Source organism: Choloepus didactylus, chromosome 8 (genome assembly GCF_015220235.1).
Source record: "Choloepus didactylus isolate mChoDid1 chromosome 8, mChoDid1.pri, whole genome shotgun sequence".
NCBI lineage: Eukaryota > Metazoa > Chordata > Mammalia > Pilosa > Megalonychidae > Choloepus > Choloepus didactylus.
This window is the reverse complement of record NC_051314.1, coordinates 41,993,865-42,018,957: the sequence shown is the minus strand read 5'-3', so window position 1 is coordinate 42,018,957 and position 25,093 is coordinate 41,993,865. Positions and strand designations below refer to the sequence as shown.

The following is a 25,093-nucleotide window of genomic DNA, read 5'->3' as shown; positions in this document are numbered from 1 at the left end:
CTTGAACACTTACAGGCACTGGGGATGCAGCAGGAAACAAGTTGGCTGTGGTCTAGGTCTTTAAGCACTGTAGACTGTTGGTGCCTAATTGTGAATCGCACTATATAATTTTGAGGAAAACCACTAATACTTTCCATTACTTTTCATCAGATTTTCTGCATCAGTCACTTTTCACAAAGAGAAGAGATTAATGTGACAATTTTGTAAATGACCATCTTATAGAAACACTTCTGTAGACCTGCCTTCTTTTTTCCCTAGGGTTTTATGAACCTAAGTTTTATCTGACCAAAATCACTTTACAAGATGGACTTGCCTTTTCCAATTGCTACCTCTGTTCTCTGAACCGATCAGCCTGTATTCCTTAGATGTTACATCTATTCCCTTTTTGCTGCCTTATCAAGAAAATGAGTGGTAGCTTGCTTTTTCCGGGTCTAAAATAAATGATGAAATATATCCACTGTGTATGATAAATGCTTTGTTGTTGCCTTGTTCTCTTGGAGAGGGGTGTGTGCAGCAAGCAGGCACTTGTCTTCCCTCAGCATGATGAGACTGGAAAGGTTAGCAGAAGTCATTGCAGGCTGAACAAACTTTTACAAACTTTAAAAGTAGAACATAGTACATTGTTCTTATTAAAGAAGATATAATCACAATGAAACCATTGAACTGGGAAGACTTTCCTTTACACCTAAATCTTTCCAGATTCGTTATTGAGGGTTTATTTTTTCTCACAGTTGAACTGTTGGATCTTTGGAGAGTGAGCACTCAATACAATTTTGTTGCAGAAATTGTATTAAGGTTTATATCTCTATGACATAGCTCATGAGTTGTCTTTAGTTGCAGTCTGAAATTACTGTACGGTTCAGGTGATAAAGACCAGTTCTCTGGTGGAGCTGCCTTCTGCTGAAGTAGGTTTGTTCTAAGGAATACTAGAAAGCTTGAGAAGAAATGTGCTACCACTGAAGTTTGAGAGAATATATAAATAGATATCATGAAAAGGAATAAACTTGAAAAATTCTCTCAGAATACAGTAAAACAAAGAATGAAAAGGAATTTTAAATAATGGGAGATCAGCAATATAGACTATTGATCTTAAATATCCAACCTCTGGATAATAGATATTTCTAAAGACAGGAACTTAGAAGATAGAGCAAAATTATTAAGAAAATTTCATAATGAGAAAATTTTTAGATTGGTAATTTTAAATATAATTACTGTATTTTCAGTTGAAGGATCTTGTTGCCAGGTGAAGGTACTTGGATTTATAATCGGCAATCCTGTGTTTGCAAACTGGCCAATGACATGGAAAAGCAAGTCATAGATATAATAAGATACATAGTGACATCCCATTTTTGTGAGCAAAAATCCAATCCTCCCTTCATACTATTTGCTCATTTGTGAGTATGCTTGAGTGCATAGAATAAAGGACTCTAAATTCACAAACAAACAACAGTGGTGTGTTACATTGTTACTGGCATGGGCTCCAGGATATCCTGCTTCCCTCTATACTGTAGTGTAGCCAACCCCCCTCCCTTTAGTCCTCCAAACTGTGCTTATGCAGATTGTTCTTTAGGACAACCTAAGACTACTTTACATCTGAGCTCATGAACATGACTAGAATTAGCTCTATCTCTTTTTGTCATATTAACCTCCCTTGGGAGATTTTTTTTAAATTCTGTTATGTTGGCCATTTTATAACTTCATCCACATTGATTCTGATTTAACTTGCTTGATTGAGAATAAAAATGATTAAATAAACAGAGCCTGAAAAGCTCTTGCATTGGGACTTGCCTTACTACAGTCCTGAGATCACCATTTAAAGAATCCCAGGCTAACCCACTAGAGGATGTGACCATGAGTAGTAGAGACTAGCCTTCCAAGCTGAGACCTCTGTCCTTTAGTCTTAGCCATAGTAAAGCCACAAGGTAACTGCAGCCATATGAGTGACCCCAGGCAAGGCCAACAAAAGAACCACTCAGCTGAACCCGTGCCAAATTGCTGACTCGCAACATCATGAGCCTGCATTTTTACTTGTCTTAACATCTAGGGGGAGAACTGAAACTTGGTGAGTAGGCATCAAGAATGTATGTCACTATTACTGGGTGTTAATAGGGTGATATGTAGGAAAAAATGCACCTAATGCAAACTATGGACTATAGTTAACAGTAATTTAATATTCTTTCATCGCTTGTAACAAACGTACCACACCAATGCTAAGCGTCAATAATAAGGGGTATAAAGGGTATGGGGTTTTTCTTTTTGGAGTAATGAAAATGTTCTAAAATTGATTGTGGTGATGAATGCACAACTCTGTGATTATACTGTGAGCCATGGATTGTATACTGTTCTAGTTTGCTAATGCTGTGGAATGCAAAACACCAGAGATGGATTGGCTTTTATAAAAAGGGAGTTTATTTGGCTACATAGTTATAGTCTTAAGGACATAAAGTGTAAAAGGTAACACATCCGTACTCGGGTACCTTCACTGGAGGATGGCCAATGGTGTCCGGAAAATCTCTGTTAGCTGGGAAGACACGTGGCTGGCATCTGCCCCAAAGTTGTGGTTTCAAAATGGCTTCCTCCCAGGATGTTCCTCTCTAGCAAGCTTGCTCCTCTTCAAAATGTCACTCACAGCTGCATTGAGTTCCTTCTCTTTGAGTCAGCTCATTTATATGGCTCCACTGATCAAGGCCCACCCTGAATGGGTGAGGCCATGCCTCCATGGGAATATCTCATCAGAGTCATCACCCACAGCTGGATGGAGCACATTCGAAGCAAATCTAATCAGCACCAAAACGGCTGCTCCACAAGACTACATCAAAGATAATGGCGTTTGGGGGACAAAATACATTCAAACTGGTACATATACTTTGGGTAGATTGTATGGTCTGTGAATATATCTCAATAAAGCTTTTTTTTAAAAGATTGACAAGTTCAAAGATTAAAAAAAAAAAATAGTAAACATCTTGCAATGCCATCCACTTAGTGAAATTTGGCACCTTATTGACAAACTCATGAGATGCTTCTTAAACTCCTCACCTGTACAGAGTAAATAAAGGACCAAGATAAACGAATTTTTGAATTCCCCAAGTAAGCTTAATATGATAGAAAGGGAGAGAGGGAGCACTATATTTTATTGCATGCTCATGAGCTCAATTGTATTGTCATCCTATGTTCCATTCAGAAGCCATTTGTGAAAGCAGAGGTTGGGACTGGAATTGACAGACATCCACAAAGACAGCTGGAGATATCACCAGTTTCCAAGGAAGGAGTAAGGACCTCATGAAGGAGGATGAAATAGAGATAAAGGAAATTTCAGGTGACATTTCCAATCATTGCAGGTTTTATTCCCGAAGATCCTGCAAACACCCATGAGAATCTCAGCTTTGAATATAGCAGTCAAGTCAGCACTTTTTTTTTGCTCTCCTGTTCTTTCCTCCCTCTTCATTCTGCTCTAACTCTTTAGGGATCAAAAAACTATTTAACAAGAATGTAAAGTACTATCTCTAAATGAGGAAAGAAAAGAATAGACCATATCTCCATTCCTTGACAACAAGCTTATCTTTTACTGTGATCCAAGCTTAGGGCAGAAGAGAATCCCCAAAGTTAAAACCAAGTTGAGAGCTGTGATTTCTGTGTTGGAACAGAGCAACTTAAAATAACTGCAGAACTTTTTATTAACTAACTGTATTCAGAAGCCATGGAATCTGTCCAAGTTAAAATTCTAAAACCTTTAAATTCCGTAAGCCTTCAAATTGAACTTAAAAAAAAAAAAAAAATTCTTTTTATAAAGTAACGTGAGAATAGTCATTGTCCCTTTTTCTTTAAGGTTCATATAACTCAAGTTGTACTGACTAAATTCCCTTGTCAACCACATTTAAAACCTGGTGAAATTCCCTTAATTTAAAACTGAATTTATAAATTTAATGTATTTATTTTTATTTAAGAAAATCAGTTGTCTGACTTAAAAAGCAACTTTCTCAATACTTAGTACAACTTTTATATAGCTAGTAATTTGAACTTAAAACTATAGCAATTCCCAAGTTTTATAAAAATTTCAATACTATTTGTAAATTTGGCATAAGTTCTTGTGCTTTTCAACTAAAAAAACCCTAAATCTAAAACTTGCATAGTCAATAATTTAGTCTTATTTATGTTATTCAATTATATAATATATTTTAAGTTATAGTTATGAAGCTAATACTGAGTCTCCATCCTGAGAAATACTCTTAAACATTGCAAATACTCTAAAAATCAAACATACAAGTTATTCCTAAATGTAACTTCAAAATATTAAAACTACAGATTTAATTTATTTCTTTTTCTCTATTAACTTTAAACTTTCCTGTTATTAAAATACTCAGGCAACAATTTTATCATCCTAAAAGAGTTGGTGTTACTAGGTCAGGGACCTCAGGTTATTTTGGGGAGAAAAGTTTTCAATTAGTACTCAAGACTTCTGTTCAGTGATGGATATCCTGAGTTATTTTGTTTTTCTAAATCACAGTTGCATGCATATATGATTTAAAAGTTTAATAGTTTTTCATTTCAATGTAATCAAAAACATCAGATGTTCTATTGATTATAACTTCTTGAGAGAAGTACTCCATTGTGGACTGGTTGGTAGACTTACTTGCATGGATGTCATTCTGTGCATTCCTTTTGCCTCTGCCTTGTGTTAGTTCCAGTGTTTCCTGATTTCCATATCTTTGTTTCTTATTATGTTCCTTCATTTTATTAGAGTATCTCTTCTACTAGTTTCCTGAGAATGAACACTTCAGAGGTAAAATTTTTTGAAAGCTTGGATGTCTTATAATGTTTTTATTTTATTTTCTCACTGATTTTTGGTTTTATTAATACAAAATTTTAGGTTGGAAGTCATTATTTCTCAGAAATTTAAAGGATTACTCCCTTTTTGTTTTCCTTTTTTCTAGTTTCTGGTGTTGCTGAAAAAAATGATCTGTTCTGATTCACAATTTTTGGTATGGAACCCTGCTTTATTTCTGGAAGCTTTTAAAATCCTCTTTGTTCCTAGTGTTGTAAAATTTTACATCATTCTATAACCAGTTGGAGAAGAAGGCTGGAGGGTCTTAACATGAAATATGTAGATAGACTTTTACTTAACCCTGGTTTTCAATATGCTGCCTTCATTCTCAATTGTCCTTAGTGTCCCTCAGATTAGAGACCCTCCATTTCACTTTCTCCATGGAAGAAATTTCCAGTCTTCTGCCTTTGTGTAGGAGTGATGGTTAATTGGTTGAACCCAGTGTGACAGGACTCTAAATTTTAGCAAATCTAGCTGTTTCTAGCTTTATTTGCTGGGATCCTAGATACCACCAATTTTAGAGATTGATATTGGGGGATAGGGTGCTAGGAATCAAAAACTTTTCAACCTTATCAGGCTTAGGATTCACTTTACGGGGCTCTGCCGAATCACTTCTTAATCCTTTCGCTTTTCCATCTTCCAGTATTTATTGCTATGATCTCCTCTCCTGTTGTCTTTATCCTTGTGGGTTTATTCTTTTCCTTTTTTTCTTTTCTTTTTTTTTTTTTTAAGAGCTTGACAGTCATTGTAGAGTGGGTTTGGAATCACGCTAAAGCAAATGTTTGTCCAGTCTCCAAACTTTAAGCAGAAGCACCATCACTTTTTCTATGATAATAAGAGTATACCAGTCCATAACCTTTAGAGATGGTAAATTACTCTATATTAAAGCTAAGCACTTAAATAATTTTTTCTAGTTCATGAAAGAACCTTTTTATATTTGTACAGTTAATCATACTCATCGTCCACCACAAGATGCACTGTGTAATATAGTCCCATGTTTTAACTTCCAACTTTCCTTCTGGTGACATACATGAGTCTAAACTTTCCCTTCCCACCACACTCACACACCATTCAGCACTGTTAATTATTCTCACAATAGCATGCTACCATCACCTCTGTCCATTTCCAAACATTTAAGTTCACCCTAATTAAATATTCTGCACATATTGAGCAACCACTCTGCATTCCTTAGCCTCATTCTGTATCCTTATAACCTCTATTCTATTTTTTATTTATATGAGTTTACATATTATAATTGGTTCATATCAGTGAGATCATAAAATATTTGTCCTTTGGGTCTGACTTATTTCATGTAACATAATGTCCTCAGGGTTCATCCATGTTGTCACATGCTTCAGGATATCATTCCTTCTTACTGCTGAATGTCTGTACCACATTTTGTTTATCCATTCATCTGTTGATGGACACTTGGATTGTTTCCATCTTTTGGCAATTGTGAATAATGCCACTGTAAACATCAGTGTGCAAATGTCTGTTCACATCCCTGCTTTCAGAGCTTCCAAGTATATCCTGAGTAGCGAGATTGCTTGTCATAAGGCAGCTCTATACTTGTCTTCCTGAGGAACCTCCAAACCATCCTCCACAGCAGCTGTAGCATTTTACATTCCTACCAGTAGCGAATAAGTGTTCCACTTTCTCAACATCCTCTCCGACACTTTTAGTTTTCTGTTTAAAAGCTGCCATTCTAGTAGGTGTGAGATGATATCTTATTGTGGTTTTGATTTGCGTTTCCCTAATAGTAAAGCTGAGCATGTTTCATGTGCCTCTTAACCATCTGCATTTCCTCTTTGGAGAAACATCTATTCATGTCCTTTGCTTATTTTTTAATTGGATTGTCTTTTTAATGTTGAGTTGTAGGATTTCTTTATATATTCTGGATATCAAACACTTCAGATTCATTTCCAAATATTTGTTTCCATTGAGTCCTGCTTTTTCATCCTTTTGACAGAGTCCTTTGAAGCACTGAAGTATTTGATTTTGAGTAGTTCCCATTTATCTATTTTTTTCTTAGTTGCTTGTGCTTTGGGTATAAAGTCCAAGCACCTACCGCCTATCATTAGATCTTTTTTTTCAAATTGACTGGTTTTTTGTTTTTTGTTTTGTAATTCAGTTTTATTGAGATATATTTACATACCATACAGTCATCCGTGGTGTATAATCAACTGTTCACAGTACCATCATACAGTTGTGCATTTAGCACCCCTATCAATTTTTGAACATTTTCCTTACTCCAAAAAGAATAAAAATAAGAATAAAAATAAAGGTAAAAAAGAACACCCAGAGCATTCCATCCCCCCCATCCCACCCTATTTTTCATTTAGTTTTTGTCCCCATTTTTCTGTTCGTCTGTTCATACACTGGATAAAGGGAGTGGGAGCCACAAAGTTTTCACAATCACACAGTCACATGATGTAAACTACATAGTTACACAATTGTCTTCAAGAATCAAGGCTACTGAGTTGCAGTTCAACAGTTGCAGGTATTTCCTTCTAATACACTAAAAAGTAAAAAGGGATATTTATATAGTACATAAGAATGCCCTCCAGAGTGACATCAGCTCCATTTGAAATCACTCAGCCACTGAAACTTCATTGTTTCATTTCACTTCCCCTTTTTGGTCAAGAAAATTTTTTCAATCCCACAATGCTGGGTCCAGCCTCATCCCCAGGAGTCATGTCCCACCTTGCCAGGGAGATGTACACCTCTGGGAGTCAGATCCCACATGGGAGAAAGGCAGTGAGTTCACCTGCAAGGTGGGCTTAGGGAGAGAGAGGGCCACATTTGAGCAACGAAGAGGTTCTCTGAGGGAGATCTTAGGCACAACTACAAGTAGGTTTAGCCTCTCCTTTGCAGTAACAAGCTTCATAAGGGCAAGCCTCAAGATTGAGGGCTTGTCATACTAAATTATTAGTCCTCAGTGTTTGTAGGAATATCAGTAATAACCCAGGTGGAGAAGTCCAACATTTCCACATTTTTCCCCAGTTCCTCAGGGGCCCTGCAAGTATGTTTTGTTTTGTTTGTTTTGTTTTTTGTTTTTTGTTTTGTATTGTTTTGTTTTGTTTTGATTTTTATTGGGATTGTTCAGATACCATACAATCATCCAAGATCCAAAGTGCGCAATTAGTTGCCCCCGGCACCCTCACACAGCTGTGCATCCATCACCACACTTAATTTTTGTTCAATTTTTAGAACCTTTTCATTACTCCATACAAGAAATAAAGTGAAAGATGAAAAAAGAAAAAAAGTAAAGAAAAAGAAAAGGAAACTCGAGTCCTCCCATATCCCTAACCAACCCCCGTCAATTGTTGACTTGTAGTGTTGGTATAGTACATTTGTTACTGTTTATGAAAGAACGTTATTAAGAAATACTACTAACTGTAGTATATAGTTTGCAATGGGTATATATTTCTTCCCTATATGCCTCTCTATTATTAACTTCTAATTGTCATACATTTTTTCTGGTTCATGGAAGAGATTTCTAATATTTGTACAGTTAATCATGGACATTGCCCACCATAGGATTCAGTTTTATACATTCCCATCTTTTGACCTCCAACTTTCCTTCTGGTGACATATATGACTCTGAGCTTCCCCTTTCTACCTCATTCACGCACCATTCGGCACTGTTGGTTATTCTCACATCTTTCTGCCGACACCTCTGTTCATTTCCAAACATTTAAGTTCATCCTAGTTGAACATTCTGCTCATTCTAAGCAGCCACTCCCCATTCTTGAGCCTCGTTCTATATCTTGGTACCTTATATTTCATGTCTATGAGTTTACATATTATAATTAGTTCGTATGAGTGAGACCCTGCAATATTTGTCCTTATGTGTCTGGCTTATTTCACTCAGTATATTGCCCTCGAGGTTTTGTCATCAACTCTTTTTTTTTTTTTTTTTAAGATGGTTTTGTTCACAAACCATACATTCCATCCTAAGTAAACAGTTGATGTTCACCACCTTTACCACTGTCTATATAAGGGCATCTACATTTCTTCCACAAGGCATGAGGGAGAGTCAAAGAAGGTAGACAGGCAAAAGAAAGAAGAAAAAAGAAAAAAATGACAGCTAGGAAGCAGCAAAAGGAAAAATAACCTTAAATCAAAGTAGAATAAAGAGTCAGACAACACCACCAATGTCAAGTGTCTAACATGCCTCCCCTATCCCCCCCTTAGCTGCATTTACCTTGGTATATAACCTTTGTTACGTTAAAGGAAGCATGATACAATGATTTTGTTAGTTACAGTCTCTAGTTTACATTGATTGAATCCCTCCCCCAATGCCTCCCCATTTTTAACACCTTGCAAGGTTGACATTTGCTTGTTCTCCCTCATAAAAGAACATATTTGTACTTTTTATCACAATTGTTGAACACTCTAGATTTCACCAAGTTATACAATCCCAGTGTTTATTTTTCCTCCTTTCTTCTGGTGTCTCACATGCTCCCAACCTTCCTCTCTCAACCATATTCATAGTTATCTTTGTTCAGTATACTTACATTGCTGTGCTACCATCTCCCAAAATTGTGTTCCAAACCACGCACACGCACTCCTGTCTTCTCCTATCACTCTGTAGTGCTCCCTTTAGTATTTCCTGTAGGGTGGGTGTCTTGTTCACAAAGTCTCTCATTTTCTGTTTGTCAGAAAATATTTTGAGCTCTCCCTCATATTTGAAGGACAGCTTTGCTGGATATAGAATTCTTAGTTGGTGGTTTTTCTCTTTCAGTATCTTAAATATATTGCACCACTTCCTTCTTGCCTCCATGGTTTCTGCTGAGAGGTCTGCACATAGTCTTATTAAGCTTCCTTTGTATGTGATGGATTGCTTTTCTCTTGCTGCTTTCAGGATTCTCTTTGTCTTTGACATTTGATAATCTGATTATTAAGTGTCTTGGTGTAGGCCTATTCAGATCTATTCTGTTTGGAGTACGCTGCACTTCTTGTATCTGTAATTTTATGTCTTTCATAAGAGATGGGAAAGTTTCATTGATTATTTCCTCTATTAATGCATCTGCCCCTTTTCCCTTCTCTTCTCCTTCTGGGACACCAGTAATACGTACATTCTTGTACTTTGTTTCATCCTTAAGTTCCCGGAGACATTGGTCATATTTTTTCATTCTTTTCTCCATCTGCTCCTTTGCATGTAGGCTTTCAGGTGTTTTGTTCTCTAGTTCCTGAGTGTTTTCTTCTGCCTCTTGAGATCAGCTGTTGTATGTTTCCATTGTGTCTTTCATCTCTTGTGTTGTGCCTTTCATTTCCATAGATTCTACTAGTTGTTTTTTTGAACTTTTGATTTCTGCCTTATGTATGCCCAGTGTTTTCTTTACAGCCTCTATCTCTTTTGTGAAATCTTCTCTAAACTTTTTGAATTGATTTAGCATTAGTTGTTTAAATTCCTGTATCTCAGTTGAAGTGTACGTTTCTTCCTTTGACTGGGCCATAACTTCGTTTTTCTTGGTGTAGTGTAGGTTGTAGTTTTCTGTTGTCTAGGCATCTGACCTCTTAGGCCACCCCAGTTGGGTTTTCCCAGACGAGAACAGGCTCAGGTCACAGAAGGAGGAAATGTTCAGTATCTGGTTTCCCTGATGGTTTTTCTTAGAGGGCTGACACACATGTGCTTTTCTGCCCGGCAGGTGCACCTGTCAGCCTGTCACCGGCTGGTGTAAGGGGTGTGGCCTGTGGCTCTCCTTTCCCAGGCTTTGGGGTCTGGTTCTGGTAAGGCAGGCAGTAGAGCTGGGCCCCTCCCTTTCCTCTTGGGAAGCTGTGCCCCCTCCAGAGAGATCATCTGAATATCAGTAAGTTCTTTGTTTCTCTGACTCTGCTGATCAAAGTGTTTTGATTTTAAAATGGCTGAGGCTTGCTTTACTGCAGAGCACTGCGGGCTGAAAACAGCTGAGGTTTTCTCCACAGAGAGATCCTCTGGGCTCCCCGTCCTGAGACAGATATGTCCCCCGACTCTCCCAAGGTCAGTTGTCACCAAACGCCTCTGTGTGCTTGTTGGGGATTTGATGTCTGTATTGAGCAGTTAATACTAAAACCCCAGTTGGAGCTGGGCTAAGAGAGTGCTGCTCTGTAGCACCTCGAGGCTTCCATGAGGGAGGGTCTCTCAGTTCTTGGCTCTCAGCGCTGGTCCGCAGTTTTTACTTACAGATTTTATGCTGCGATCTCAGGCATTCCTACCAATTCAGGTTGGTGGATGATGAGTGGACAGTCACATTTGTCTCCCCACAGTTATTCCAGGTTATTTACTAGTTTTTTAGTCATTTATGAATTGTTCCTGGGGAACTAACAGTCTTCCACTCCTCTCTATACCACCATCTTAGCTCCTCTCTAGCCCTGCAAATATGTTTTTATTCTCTGCCCAAATTACTTTGGGATGTATCAGGATTTCACACTAACCTGTGCAAACCTAAGAGATCTCACTTTCTATTCAAAGTTCCATGTAATTATGGTGTTTGCATAAACTGATTGTACGAGTTAAATTATTTAGTGTGCTGCAGAAAATATAGATCCTGCACCAAATAAATCTCTTTCCTTGGTGTCACACAGAAGTTGAGGTTTTAAAACACAGTCAGTATTGTCTGTCCTTGACCTTTTGACCTGATTTGCATTGGCCCTAACCAGATCCCCTTCATTCATATCTCTAATTGAAGTCTGAACTCCTTTTCAGCTTTTTAAACAGTTCTATGAGGTATTATTGACATTTGTAGCTGCTGTGCTCCAGCTCTGAGTTTCAGGTGTCACATATATACTCAAAGTTCCAGAGACCAACCAGGTTATACACAAAGAGCTCAGCATCTCAGAATTTGAAGATGACCATTACAACTCAAGAATAGGTGTGACTGCTGTAAGAGTTTACAATCTAGGGACCATTACAATAATATTTCCCCTGATAAGTTGTGCTCTAGGATTCAAATCTTAAGAGTTTACACATTATCGTTAGTACATATTAGTAAGGCATTATAATGTTTGTCTTTTTCTCTCTGGTGTACTTCACTCAAAATGCTGTCCTCAAGATCCATTCACCTAGTTGTATGTCTCACAGCTTCATTCCTTCTTGTAGCTGCTCAGTATCCTGTTGTCTGCATACACCACAGATCACCATGCTGTTCATTAGTCGATAGTACCCTTGGGCTTCCTCCAGCCACCTCCATCCATTGCAAATAATGAATACTGCCACAGTAAACACCAGTGTGCAATTGTCCATTCATATCTCTGCTCTCAGATCTTCCAAGTAGGTTGCAGGACCTTATGGCACCCATATACTTACCTTCTTACTATTACTAGATCTTGAAGATGTCTCCCAATGTTTTCTTCAAGGAGTTTTATGGTACTGGTTCTTATATTTAGTCTTTCATTGTTTTGCTTATGGATATCCAGTTTTCCCAGCACTAATTAATGAAGAGACTGTTCTGTTCCAGTTAAGTGGGCTTGGGAACCTTGAAGTCAGGATGCATGATACCTCCCACTTTATTCTTCTTTTTCAGGATGTTTTTGGCTATTTGAGGGTCCTTAACCTTCCAAATAAAATTGATATTTAGCTTTTCCATTTCTGCAAAGTAGTCTTGCAATTTTTGTTGGTATTGCATTGGATTTGTGGAACAGTTTAGGTAGAATTGACATCGTAACAACATTTAGTCCATGAACACGGAATGTTTTTCCATTTATTCAGGGCTTCTTTGATTTCTTTTAGCAATGCTTTGTAGTTTTCTGTTTACAAGTCCTTTATATCCTTGGTTAGGTGTATTCCTAGTTATTTGATTCTTTTAGATACTATTGTAAATGTAAATTTTTTCTTGATTACCTCCTCGGATTGTTTATTACTGGTGTATAGAAACACCATTGACTTTTGTGTGATGATCTTGTATCCTGCCAATTTGCTGAACTAGCTTATTAGTTCAGTAGCTTTGCTATTTTTTTTTTCTGGATTTTCTAAATATATGATCATGTCATCTGCAAATAGTGATAGCTTTACTTCTTCCTTTCCAACTTAGATGCCTTTTATTTATTTTATTTTATTTTATTTTATTTTATTTTATTTCATTTCATTTCATTTATTTTATTTTATTTTATTTTTTCATTTTTTTTTTGCCTAATTGCTCTAGCTAGAACTTCTGGCACAATGTTGAATAGCAGTGGTGACAGTGGGCATCCTTGTCTTGTTCCCGACATTAGAGAAAAAGCTTTCAGTCTCACCGTTAAGTATGATTTTAGCTGTGGATTTTTCATATATGCCCTTCATGTTGAGGAAATTTCCTTCAATTCCTACCTTTTGATGTGCTTTTATCATGAAAGGATGCTGAATTTTGTCAGATGCCTTTTCTGCATCAATTAAGATGATCATGTGATTTTTTTTTTCATTTTAATTTGTTAATGTGGTTTATTACATTAACTGATTTTTTTGTGTTGAACCACATTTGCATCCCTGAAATAAAACCCACTTGGTTATGGTGTATAATTCTTTTAATATGCTGTTGGATTTTATTTGCAAGTATTTTGTTGAGGATTTTTGCATCTATATTCTTTAGAAAGATTGGTCTGAAATTTCCTTGTAATAACTTTATCCGGCTTTGTTATTAGGGTAGTATTGGCTTCATAGAATGAGTTAAGTAGTGTTTCCTTCTTCTGTTTTTTGGAAGAGTTTGAGCAGGAATGGTGTTTACTCTTCTTGGAATGCTTGGTAAAACTCGCCTGTGCAGCTGTCCAATCCTGGGCTTGTCTTTGTTGGTAGGTTTTTTTTTTTTTTTTTTTTTTTTTTTCAATTTTTAAAGTAAAATTTATTTCTTACCTTTTCTTCTTGTTCATAAAGATAATTACCTAATGTAGGAGACTTCAAAAAATTCAGAGGCATAAAGAATATCATTAAAAGTACCTGAAATAAATTTTTTTTTTAATCATCATTTTATTGAGATATATTCACATACCACGCAGTCATACAAAACAAATTGTACTTTCGATTGTTTACAGTACCATTACATAGTTGTACATTCATCACCTAAATCAGTCCCTGACACCTTCATTAGCACACACACAAAAATAACAAGAATAATAATTAGAGTGAAAAAGAGCAATTGAAGTAAAAAAGAACACTGGGTACCTTTGTCTGTTTGTTTGCTTCCCCTACTTTTCTACACATCCATCCATAAACTAGACAAAGTGGAGTTTGGTCCTTATGGCATTCCCAATCCCACTGTCACCCCTCATAAGCTACATTTTTATACAACTGTCTTCGAGGTTCATGGGTTCTGGGTTGTAGTTTAATAGTTTCAGGTATCCACCACCAGCTACCCCAATTCTTTAGAACCTAAAAAGGTTGTCTAAAGTGTGCGTAAGAGTGCCCACCAGAGTGATCTCTCGGCTCGTTTTGGAATCTCTCTGCCACTGAAGCTTATTTCATTTCCTTTCACATCCCCCTTTTGGTCAAGAAGATGTTCTCCATCCCACGATGCCGGGTCTACATTCCTCCCCGGGAGTCATATTCCACGTTGCCAGGGAGATTCACTTCCCTGGGTGTCTGATCCCACGTAGGGGGGAGGGCAGTGATTTCACCTTTCAAGTTGGCTTAGCCAGAGAGAGAGGGCCACATCTGAGCAACAAAGAGGCATTCAGGAGGAGACTCTTAGGCACAAATACAGGGAGGCCTAGCCTCTCCTTTGCAGCAACCGTCTTCCCAAGGGTAAAACTTATGGTAGAGGGCTCAACCCATCAAACCACCAGTCCCCTATGTCTGTGGTCATGTTAGCAACCTTGGTGGTGGGGTTGGCAAATACCCCTGCATTCTCCACAGGCTCCTCAAGGGGGCACTACATCTTTTTTTTTTTTTTTTTTCCTTGTTTGTCTTTTTTCTTTTTTTTTTTTTTTAACTTTCCCTTCTTTTTTAAATCAACTGTATGAAAAAAAAAGTTAAAAAGAAAACAAACATACAATAAAAGAACATTTCAAAGAGACCATAACAAGGGAGTAAGAAAAAGACAACTAACCTAAGATAACTGCTTAACTTCCAACATGTTCCTACTTTACCCCAAGAAAGTTACATAATATAGCAACATTTCAGTGAACTTGTTCCTACTACATCCATCAGAAATTAACAGACCATAGTCATTTCTGGGCATCCCCAGAACGTTAAATAGCTTATCTGTTCTTCTTGGATTATTGTTCCCCCTTCCTTAATTGCTCTCTACTGCTAGTTCCCCTACATTCTACATTATAAACCATTTGTTTTACATTTTTCAAAGTTCACATTAGTGGTAGCATATAATATTTCTCTTTTTGTGCCTGGCTTATTTCGCTCAGCATTATGTCTTCAAGGTTCATCCATGTTGTCATATGTTTCACCAGATCGTTCCTTCTTACTGCCACGTAGTATTCCATCGTGTGTATATACCACATTTTATTTATCCACTCATCTGTTGAAGGACATTTGGGTTGTTTCCATCTCTTGGCAATTGTGAATAATGCTGCTATGAACATTGGCGTGCAGATATCTGTTCGTCTCACTGCTTTCCGTTCTTCCGGGTATATACCGAGAAGTGCAATCGCTGGATCGAATGGTAGCTCTATATCTAGTTTTCTAAGGAACTGCCAGACTGACTTCCAGAGTGGCTGAACCATTATACAGTCCCACCAACAATGAATAAGAGTTCCAATTTCTCCACATCCCCTCCAGCATTTGTAGTTTCCTGTTTGTTTAATGGCAGCCATTCTAACCGGTGTTAGATGGTATCTCATTGTGGTCTTAATTTGCATCTCTCTAATAGCTAGTGAAGCTGAACATTTTTTCATGTGTTTCTTGGCCATTTGTATGTCCTCTTCAGAGAACTGTCTTTTCATATCTTTTGCCCATTTTATAATTGGGCTGTCTGTACTATTGTCATTGAGTTGTAGGATTTCTTTGTATATGCAAGATATCAGTCTTTTGTCAGATACATGGTTTCCAAAAATTTTTTCCCATTGAGTTGGCTGCCTCTTTACCTTTTTGAGAAATTCCTTTGAGGTGCAGAAACTTCTAAGCTTGAGGAGTTCCCATTTATCTATTTTCTCTTTTGTTGCTTGTGCTTTGGGTGTAAAGTCTAGGAAGTGGCCTCCTAATACAAGGTCTTGAAGATGTTTTCCTACATTATCTTCTAGGAGTTTTATGGTACTTTCTTTTATATTGAGATCTTTGGTCCATTTTGAGTTAATTTTTGTGTAGGGGGTGAGGTAGGGGTCCTCTTTCATTCTTTTGGATATGGATATCCAACTCTCCCAGCCCCATTTGTTGAAAAGACCATTATGGCTCAGTTCGGTGACTTTGGGGGCCTTATCAAAGATCAGTCGGCCATAGATCTGAGGGTCTATCTCTGAATTCTCAATTCGATTCCATTGATCTATATGTCTATCTTTGTGCCAGTACCATGCTGTTTTGGCAACTGTGGCTTTATAATAAGCTTCAAAGTCAGGGAGTGTAAGTCCTCCCACTTCGTTTTTCTTTTTTAGAGTGTCTTTAGCAATTCGAGGCATCTTCCCTTTCCCAATAAATTTGATGACTAGCTTTTCCAAGTCTGCAAAGTAGGTTGTTGGAATTTTGATTGGGATTGCATTGAATCTATAGATGAGTTTGGGTAGAATTGACATCTTAATGACATTTAGCCTTCCTATCCATGAACATGGAATATTTTTCCATCTTTTAAGGTCCCCTTCTATTTCTTTTAGTAGAGTTATGTAGTTTTCTTTGTATAGGTCTTTTACATCTTTGGTTAAGTTTATTCCTAGGTACTTGATTTTTTTAGTTGCTATTGAAAATGGTATCTTTTTCTTGAGTGTCTCTTCAGTTTGTTCATTTCTAGCATATAGAAACATTACTGACTTATGTGCATTAATCTTGTATCCCGCTACTTTGCTAAATTTGTTTATTAGCTCTAGTAGGTGTATCGTTGATTTCTCAGGGTTTTCTAGATATAAGATCATATCATCTGCAAACAATGACAGTTTTACTTCTTCTTTTCCAATTTGAATGCCTTTTATTTCTTTGTCTTGCCGGATTGCCCTGGCTAGCACTTCCAGCACAATGTTGAATAACAGTGGTGACAGCGGGCATCCTTGTCTTGTTCCTGATCTTAGAGGGAAGGCTTTCAGTCTCTCACCATTGAGTACTGTGCTGGCTGTGGGTTTTTCATATATGCTCTTTATCATGTTGAGGAAGTTTCCTTCAATTCCTACCTTTTGAAGTGTTTTTATCAAAAAGGGATGTTGGATTTTGTCAAATGCTTTTTCAGCATCTATTGAGATGATCACTTGATTTTTCCCTTTCGAGTTTTTAATGTGTTGTAATACATTGATTGTTTTTCTTATGTTGAACCATCCTTGCATGCCTGGAATGAACCCCACTTGGTCATGGTGTATGATTTTTGTAATGTGTCTTTGGATTCGATTTGCAAGTATTTTGTTGAGGATTTTTGCATCTATATTCATTAGGGAGATTGGCCGGTAGTTTTCCTTTTTTGTAGCATCTTTGCCTGGTTTTGGTAATAGATTGATGTTAGCTTCATAAAATGAGTTAGGTAGTGTTCCATTTTTTTCAATGTTTTGAAAGAGTTTGAGTAAGATTGGTGTCAGTTCTTTCTGGAAAGTTTGGTAGAATTCCCCTGTGAAGCCATCTGGCCCTGGGCATTTATTTGTGGGAAGATTTTTGATGACTGATTGGATCTCTTTGCTTGTGATGGGTTGGTTGAGGTCTTCTATTTCTTCTCTGGTCAGTCTAGGTTGTTCATATGTTTCCAGGAAATTGTCCATTTCTTCTACATTATCCAGTTTGTTGCCATACAGTTGTTCATAATATCCTCTTATAATTTTTTTAATTTCTTCAGGATCTGCAGTTATGTCACCTTTTTCATTCATTATTTTGTTTATATGGGTTTTCTCTCTTTTTGATTTTGTCAGTCTAGCTAGGGGCTTGTCAATCTTGTTGATCTTCTCAAAGAACCAACTTTTGGTGATATTTATCCTTTCTATTGTTTTTTTGTTCTCTATGTCATTTATTTCTGCTTTAATCCTTGTTATTTCTTTTCTTGTACTTGGTTTAGGATTGGTTTGCTGTTCATTTTCTAGCTTCTTCAGTTGATCCATTAGTTCTTTGATTTTGGCTCTTTCTTCCTTTTAATATATGAGTTTAGTGCTATAAATTTCCCCCTTAGCACTGCTTTTGCTGCATCCCATAGGTTTTGGTATGTTGTGTTCTCATTTTCATTCGTCTCTATATATTTAGCAATTTCTCTTGCTATTTCTTCTTTAACCCACTGATTGTTTAGGAGTGTGTTGTTTAACCTCCAGGTATTTGTGAATTTTCTAAGTCTCTGATGGTTATTGACTTCTAATTGTATTCCATTGTGGTCAGAGAATGTGCTTTGAATAATTTCAATCTTTTTAAATTTATTGAGGCTTGTTTTATGTCCCAGCATATGATCTATTGTGGAGAAAGTTCCGTGAGCACTAGAAAAATATGTGTATCCTGGTGATTTGGGATGTAATATCCTGTAGATGTCTTTTAAATCTAATTCATTTATCAGATTGTTTAGGTTTTCAATTTCCTTATTGGTCTTCTGTCTGGTTGATCTATCTATAGGAGAGAGTGATGTGTTGAAGTCTCCCACAATTATTGTGGAAACATCAATTGCTTCCTTTAGTTTTGCCAATGTTTCTCTCATGTATTTTGTGGCACCTTGATTGGGTGCATAGACATTTACGATTGTTATTTCTTCTTGCTGAATTGCCCCTTTTATTAGTATGTAGTGGCCTTCTTTGTCTCTCAAAACATCCCTGCATTTGAAGTCTATTTTATCTGAGATTAATATTGCTACACCTGCTTTCTTTTGGCTGTAGCTTGCATGAAATATTTTTTTCCATCCTTTCACTTTCAGTTTCTTTGTGTCCCTGTGTCTAAGATGAGTCTCTTGTATGCAACATATTGATGGTTCATTTTTTTTGATCCATTCTGCGAATCTATGTCTTTTAATTGGGGAGTTTAATCCATTTACATTCAACGTTAAAACCGTGAAGGCATTTCTTGAATCGGCCATCTTATCCTTTGGATTATGTTTGCCATATTTTTCCCTCTCTCTATTAATATCCTTTATTGTACCCATACCGAATCTCTTTAGTACTGAACCTTTCTCCAAGTCTCTCTGTCCTGTCTTTGTTTCTCTGTCTGTAGGGCTCCCTTTAGTATCTCCAGTAGGGCAGGTCTCTTGTTAGCAAATTCTCTCAGCATTTCTTTGTCTGTGAAAAATTTAAGCTCTCCCTCAAATTTGAAGGAGAGCTTTGCTGGATAAAGTATTCTTGGCTGGAAATTCCTCTCACTCAGAATTTTAAATATATCGTGCCACTGCCTTCTCGCCTCCATGGTGGCTGCTGAGTAGTCACTACTTAGTCTTATGCTGTTTCCTTTGTATGTGGTGAATTGCTTTTCTCTTGCTGCTTTCAGAACTTGCTCCTTCTCTTCTATGTTTGACAGTGTGATCAGTATATGTCTCGGAGTGGGTTTTTTTGGATTTATTCTATTTGGAGTTCGCTGAGCATTTATGATTTGTGTATTTATGTTGTTTAGAAGATTTGGGAAGTTTTCCCCAACAATTTCTTTGAATACTCTTCCTAGACCTTTACCCTTTTCTTCCCCTTCTGGGACACCAATGAGTCTTATATTCGGACGTTTCATATTATCTATCATATCCCTGAGGTCCATTTCGAGTTTTTTCAATTTTTTTCCCCATTCTTTGTTTTATGCTTTCATTTTCCATTCTGTCATCTTCCAGGTCACTGATTCGTTGTTCAACTTCCTCTAGTCTTGTACTATGAGTGTCCAGAATCTTTTTAATTTGGTCAACAGTTTCTTTAATTTCCATAAGATCATCCATTTTTTTATTTAGTCTTGCAATGTCTTCTTTATGCTCTTCTAGGGTCTTCTTGATTTCCTTCATATCCCGTACTATGGTCTCATTGTTCATCTTTAGTTCTTTGAGTAGCTGCTCTAGGTGCTGTGTCTCTTCTGGTCTTTTGATTTGGGTGCTTGGGCTTGGGTTATCCATATCGTCTGGTTTTTTCATATGCTTTATAATTTTCTGTTGTTTTTGGCCTCGTGGCATTTGCTGAACTTGATAGGGTTCTTTTAGGGTTTGTAGACCAGTTGAAGTCCTTATCTCTAATTTATCAGATCTACAGCTTCGTGGAGTACACTTTCTCTAACTAACCAGCAGGTGGCGTCCACGAGCCACCTGTTCTCCACAAGCCAGATCTCCCCTGCTTAGCCTTTTTGGTGAGTGGGGGAGTGAGTCTTGTGGGGCCCAATTGGTGTACCAAGCTTGCGTGTGTAGTTGGTGTTGCCTGCCCTGTATGTGGGGCGTGTTTCTGGGCAGTCGGGGAGGGGGGGTGGCCCTAACAATCAAATCTCCCTGATGATCCTAGAGTTTTAAAGCTGCTGCAATAGTCTAATCCTTCAGTTCAGTCCTGCCACAGTTTGTCTCTGCCACTGACCCACAAGTCTTTGGTATTGGCGTATGGCTCCTGAGACTTGCAAGTGGGCCCCTCTTCCAGGCTGTGCACCCCGGGTCCTCTGTTGAGAGATGACTGTGCTATGTCACAGGTGAGTGCCGTCCCCCCAGGGCAGTTCTGGGCTGCTGGGCTGTGTTGGGAGGCTCCCAGTCTGCTCAAATGATGGCTGAATGGGGCTCTGTTAATTCACACTGCTCCCCCTTCCCAGCTCTGGGACATTCAGCTGAGGTTGCAGGGAAGGCTAATGTCCACGCCCAGTTTTGTGGTGTGTGCCTGTTGTTTGAAGCACTTCCGTCACACTGGGTTGTCTGGGGCAGCTCTGGGCTATGGGGCTGGCGATGGGCAGGAGTGTTTCCTGTCCACCAGGATGGTGGCTGTGAGCGGACACCCCCCTTTTCTTGGGAAGTTGTGTTGTTTAGTGAATTTTCTCAGCCACTGGATTATTGCTTTTTGTCTCAGAGCTCTCTTAGTTCTGCTCTTGACTTGACGTGCCCAAATTTCAATTCTTTGAAGCTTTCTGTATTGAGCTTCTTAGAGTAATTGTTTTAGAAAAAGAAAAAAGGATTTAAAAAAAAAAAAAACAAAAAAAACAAAAAAAACGGCCCTCCTCAGAGATCTAATGGGTTATTGAAATGCTAATAGACAAAGCAACCAGGGCCATTAAGGAAAGGTGCACAGGGCAGAGAGATCAGCTTTGCTTCAGGATTTGCATATGTGCCTCAAGGACTGATCTCTGCCCTTCCCCTTTCTGTGTTCACCAGAGCTCCAAAAATCCTCTGCTTTTATTTTGGAGTTTTTCGTGTTGTTTTTTTTCTATGCCTGTCTCCTCTCTGCTGGGCTGGCTGCTCTCAGAGTCTCTGGTGTCTGGTCTCAGTCTATCTATGGTTGGAGTTTGAATCAGTAGAATGAGTTTCTGATAAGAGCAGCCACTGCAATTCTCCCTTCTCCTTCCCGGAGCTGACAGCCCCTCCTCCCCCGGGACTGAGCCTGGCAGGGAGGGGCGCGGGTCCCCTGGCCACAAAAACTTACAGATTTCGCTGATCTCAGCAGTTCCACGTTTTCATGAGTGTTGTATGAAGTATGCCCAAAGACAGATTGCTCTGTGGTGTCCAGTCCACGCAGTTCCTGGCTTTTTACCTACTTTCCTGGAGGAGTAACTAAAACATACAGCTCACCAGTCTGCCATCTTGCCCCGCCTCCTGTTGGTAGGTTTTTGATGACTGATTTGATCCCTTTATTTGTGATTGGTTTGTTGAGGTCTTCTGTTTCTTCCCATCAGTGTAAGTTGTTCATGTGTTTGGAAGTTGTCCATTTCATCTAAGTTGTCTAGCTTATTGGCATACAGTTGTTCATAGTAACCACTTATAATCACTTTTATTTCTTCAGGGTCCATGATAATGCCCCCCCCCACCTTGTTTCTGATTGTATTTATTTGCAGCTTTTCTCTTTTTGTCTTTGTCAGTGTAGCTAAGGGTTTGTCAATTTTATTGTTCTTCTCAAAGAACCAACTTTTAGTTTTATTGATTCTCTCTGTTGTTTTTTTATTCTCTATTTCATTAATATCTGGTCTAGTCTTTGTTATTTCTTTCCTTCTGCTTGCTTCGGGATTAGTTGCTGTTATTTCTCCAGTTTTTCCAGTTCAGTTAGGTCATTGATTTCAGCTCTCTCTTCCTTTTTAATGTAGATGTTTAGGGCTATAAATTTCCCTCTCGGCATTGCCTTCTCTGCATCCCATAAGTTTTAATACATTGTGTTCTTGTTTTCATTCATCTTGAGATATTTCCTGATTTCTCTTGCAATTTCTTCTTTGGCCCACTGATTAAGAGCGTATTGTTTAGCCTCCACATATTTATGTATTTTCTAGTTCTCTCTTTGTTTCCAGTTTCATTCCACTATGATCAAAGTACTTTCTATAATTTTAACTTTTTAAAATTTATTAAGACATGTTTTGTGCCCCAGCCTATGGTCTGTCCTGGAGACTGTTCCATGAGCACTTCAGAGGAATATGTATCCTGCTGTTTGGACTTGCAGTGTTCTATATATTCCTGTTAGGTCTTGTTCATTTTTCATATTATTTAGGTTCTCTAGTTATTGATCCTCTGTTTAGTTGTTCTATCTATTGGAGAGAGTGGTGTTTTGAAGTCTCCCACTATTACGGTAGAGTCTTCTATTGCTCCTTCAGTTTTGCGAGTGTTTGCCTCCTGTACTTCAGGACATCTTGATTAGGAGCATAGATATATATGATTGTTATTTCTTCTTGTTGAATTCCCCTTTTAGAAATGTATAGTGTCTTTATCTCTTATAACATTTTTGAATTTAAAGTCTATTTTGTCTTATATTTGTATAGCTACACTGGCATTCTTTTGTTACTACTGTGTGGAATATCTTTTTCCATCCTTTCACTGTCAACCTATTTCCCCTTTGGGTCTGCGATGAGTCACTTGTAAATAGCCTATATAGGGATCATGTTCTTCAATGCATTCTGTCAATATGTCTTTTTTCTTATTATTATTAAATTCAGTTTTATTGAGCTATATTCACATATTATGCAGTCGTCATGGTATATAATCAACTGTTCACAGTATCGTTATAAACTTGTACATTCATCACCCCAATCTATTTTTTGAACATTTTCTTTATATCAGAAAAAGTAAAAATAAGAATCAACAATAAAAGTAAAAAAGAACACCCAAATCATTCCCCCACATTGTCCCCATGTTTCTACTCATCCATGCATACACTAGATAAAGGGAGTGTGATCCACAAGGCTTTCACAATCATACTGTCACTCTTGTAAGCTACATTGTTATCTAATCATCTGCAAGAGTCAAGGCTACTTGGTTGGAGTTTGGTAGTTTCAAGTCTTTACTTCTAGCTATTCCAATACATTAAAACCTAAAAAGGGGTATATAGTGTGTAAGAGTGCCCACCAGAGTGACCTCTCGACTCCATTTGGAATCTCTCAGCCACTGAAACTGTTTTGTTTCATTTTGCATCCCCCTTGTGGTCAAAAAGAGGTTCTCAATCCCACAATGTTGGGTCCAGATTCATCCTCGGGAGTCTTATCCTGCGTTGCCAGGGTGATTTACACTTCTGGAAGTCAGATCCCACAATAAGGAGGGGAGGATTCTGCCAATATGTCTTTTGATTGGGGAATTCAATGCATTAACATTCAGAAGTATTACTGTAAAGGCAGTTTGTGATTCAACCATCTCTTTTTATCCTTTATGTTACCCTTACTGGTATTCTTCAATTCTGTACCCTTCTCCATAATTTCTCTCTCCTGTCTTTTCTTTTCATCTGGCGAGTATCCCTTTAGTAGTTCTTGTAGGGCCAGTCTCTTATTAATGAAGTCTCTCAGCTTCTGTTTATCTGTGAATATTTTAAACTCTCCCTCACTTTTGAAGGACTGCTCTGCTGAATAGAGCATTCTTGGCTGGCATTTTTTCTCTTTCATTATCTTAATTTATCACACCACTGTCTTCTCACCTACATGGTGTCTAATGAGAAATCAGTAGTTAGTCTTATTTGGCTCCCCTTGTATGTGGTGAATTGCTTTTCTCTTGATGCTTTCAGAATTTTCTCCTTTTCTTCAGCATTTCACAGTCTGATTACTATGTGTCTTGGAGTGAAGTGTCTAATATGGATTTATTCTCTTTAAAATATGTTGAGTTTCTTAAATTTGCGTATTTATGTCTTTTTAAGGGTTGGGAAATTTTCAGCCATTATTTCTTCAAATATTCTTTCTGGCCCTTTTACCTTCTCTTCTCCTTCTGGGACACCTGTGATGCATATGTTTGTGCACTTTGTGTTGTCAGTCATTTCCCTGAGACCCTGCTCAAATTTTTCCATTGTTTTCTCTATTTGTTCTTTTGTCTCTTCAAATTCGGTTGATATGTCTTCTAGCTCACTGATTTTCTTCTGCTTTTCAAATCTGCTCTGGTGTTTCTTCAGTATATTTTTAATTTCATCTACAGTGTCTTTTAATTCCATAATGTCTATTATTTTTCTATATATTCTTTTAAATTCTTCTTTATGCTCTTCTAGTGTCTTCTTAATATTCTTTATCTCTTTGTACACACTTTCCTTCGTTTCTATGAATTCATTCAGGAGATTTATTTGCACGTCTTTGATTAGTTGTTCCAGATTCTGCATCTCCTCTTTTTGTTCTGTTCCTTCAACTGGGCCATTTCTTCTTGAGTTTTAGTATGCCTTGTGATTTTTTGATGATATCTGGTCATCTGATTATCTTGATAGGTCTATTCTGAAGGTTGATTAATCTCTCTTGTCTAGGGTTTAGTTGTTGTTTGGATTTGTATTAGGGCACTGCTTTGACAGTTGTGTCGTCCGTATTCCTCAGCCAAAACATGGCCAGGTACCTGTGCAGGGGGTGTAGACCATCTCCTATTGGCCTGAGATTGGTTTGGAGAAGCCCTGAAAAGCCCTGCAGTTCCCCTGCATATTCCACCCTGCCCAACAGATGGTGCTGTTCAGTGACTTAATTGCCCTCAGAAACTGTTTACCTCTTGCAGCCCTGGAAGCGTCTACTGAGCATGGCTGGAACTGCAGGATTCCTGTGCCCTCCCTTTGCTGGCCAAAATATGGCTCAGTGTGGGGGCTATGTCCCCTACTTTACTTGTGGTGGAGAACTCCCCCAGCTGCCCCAGTCTGCAGCAGTCCACCAGGCAAGGGTCGGGCCTCCAGCTGCTGTTTTCCTCAAGGGTGGGG

The 25,093-nt window shown here is 38.0% G+C and overlaps 1 protein-coding gene across 2 annotated transcripts in view; it reads left to right on the top strand.

Annotated features, from left to right (window-relative positions):
• The window catches only part of TMTC3 (transmembrane O-mannosyltransferase targeting cadherins 3), a 78,582-nt gene that overhangs the window by 1,737 nt on the left and 51,752 nt on the right, over positions 1-25,093 (top strand). The window lies entirely within an intron of this gene.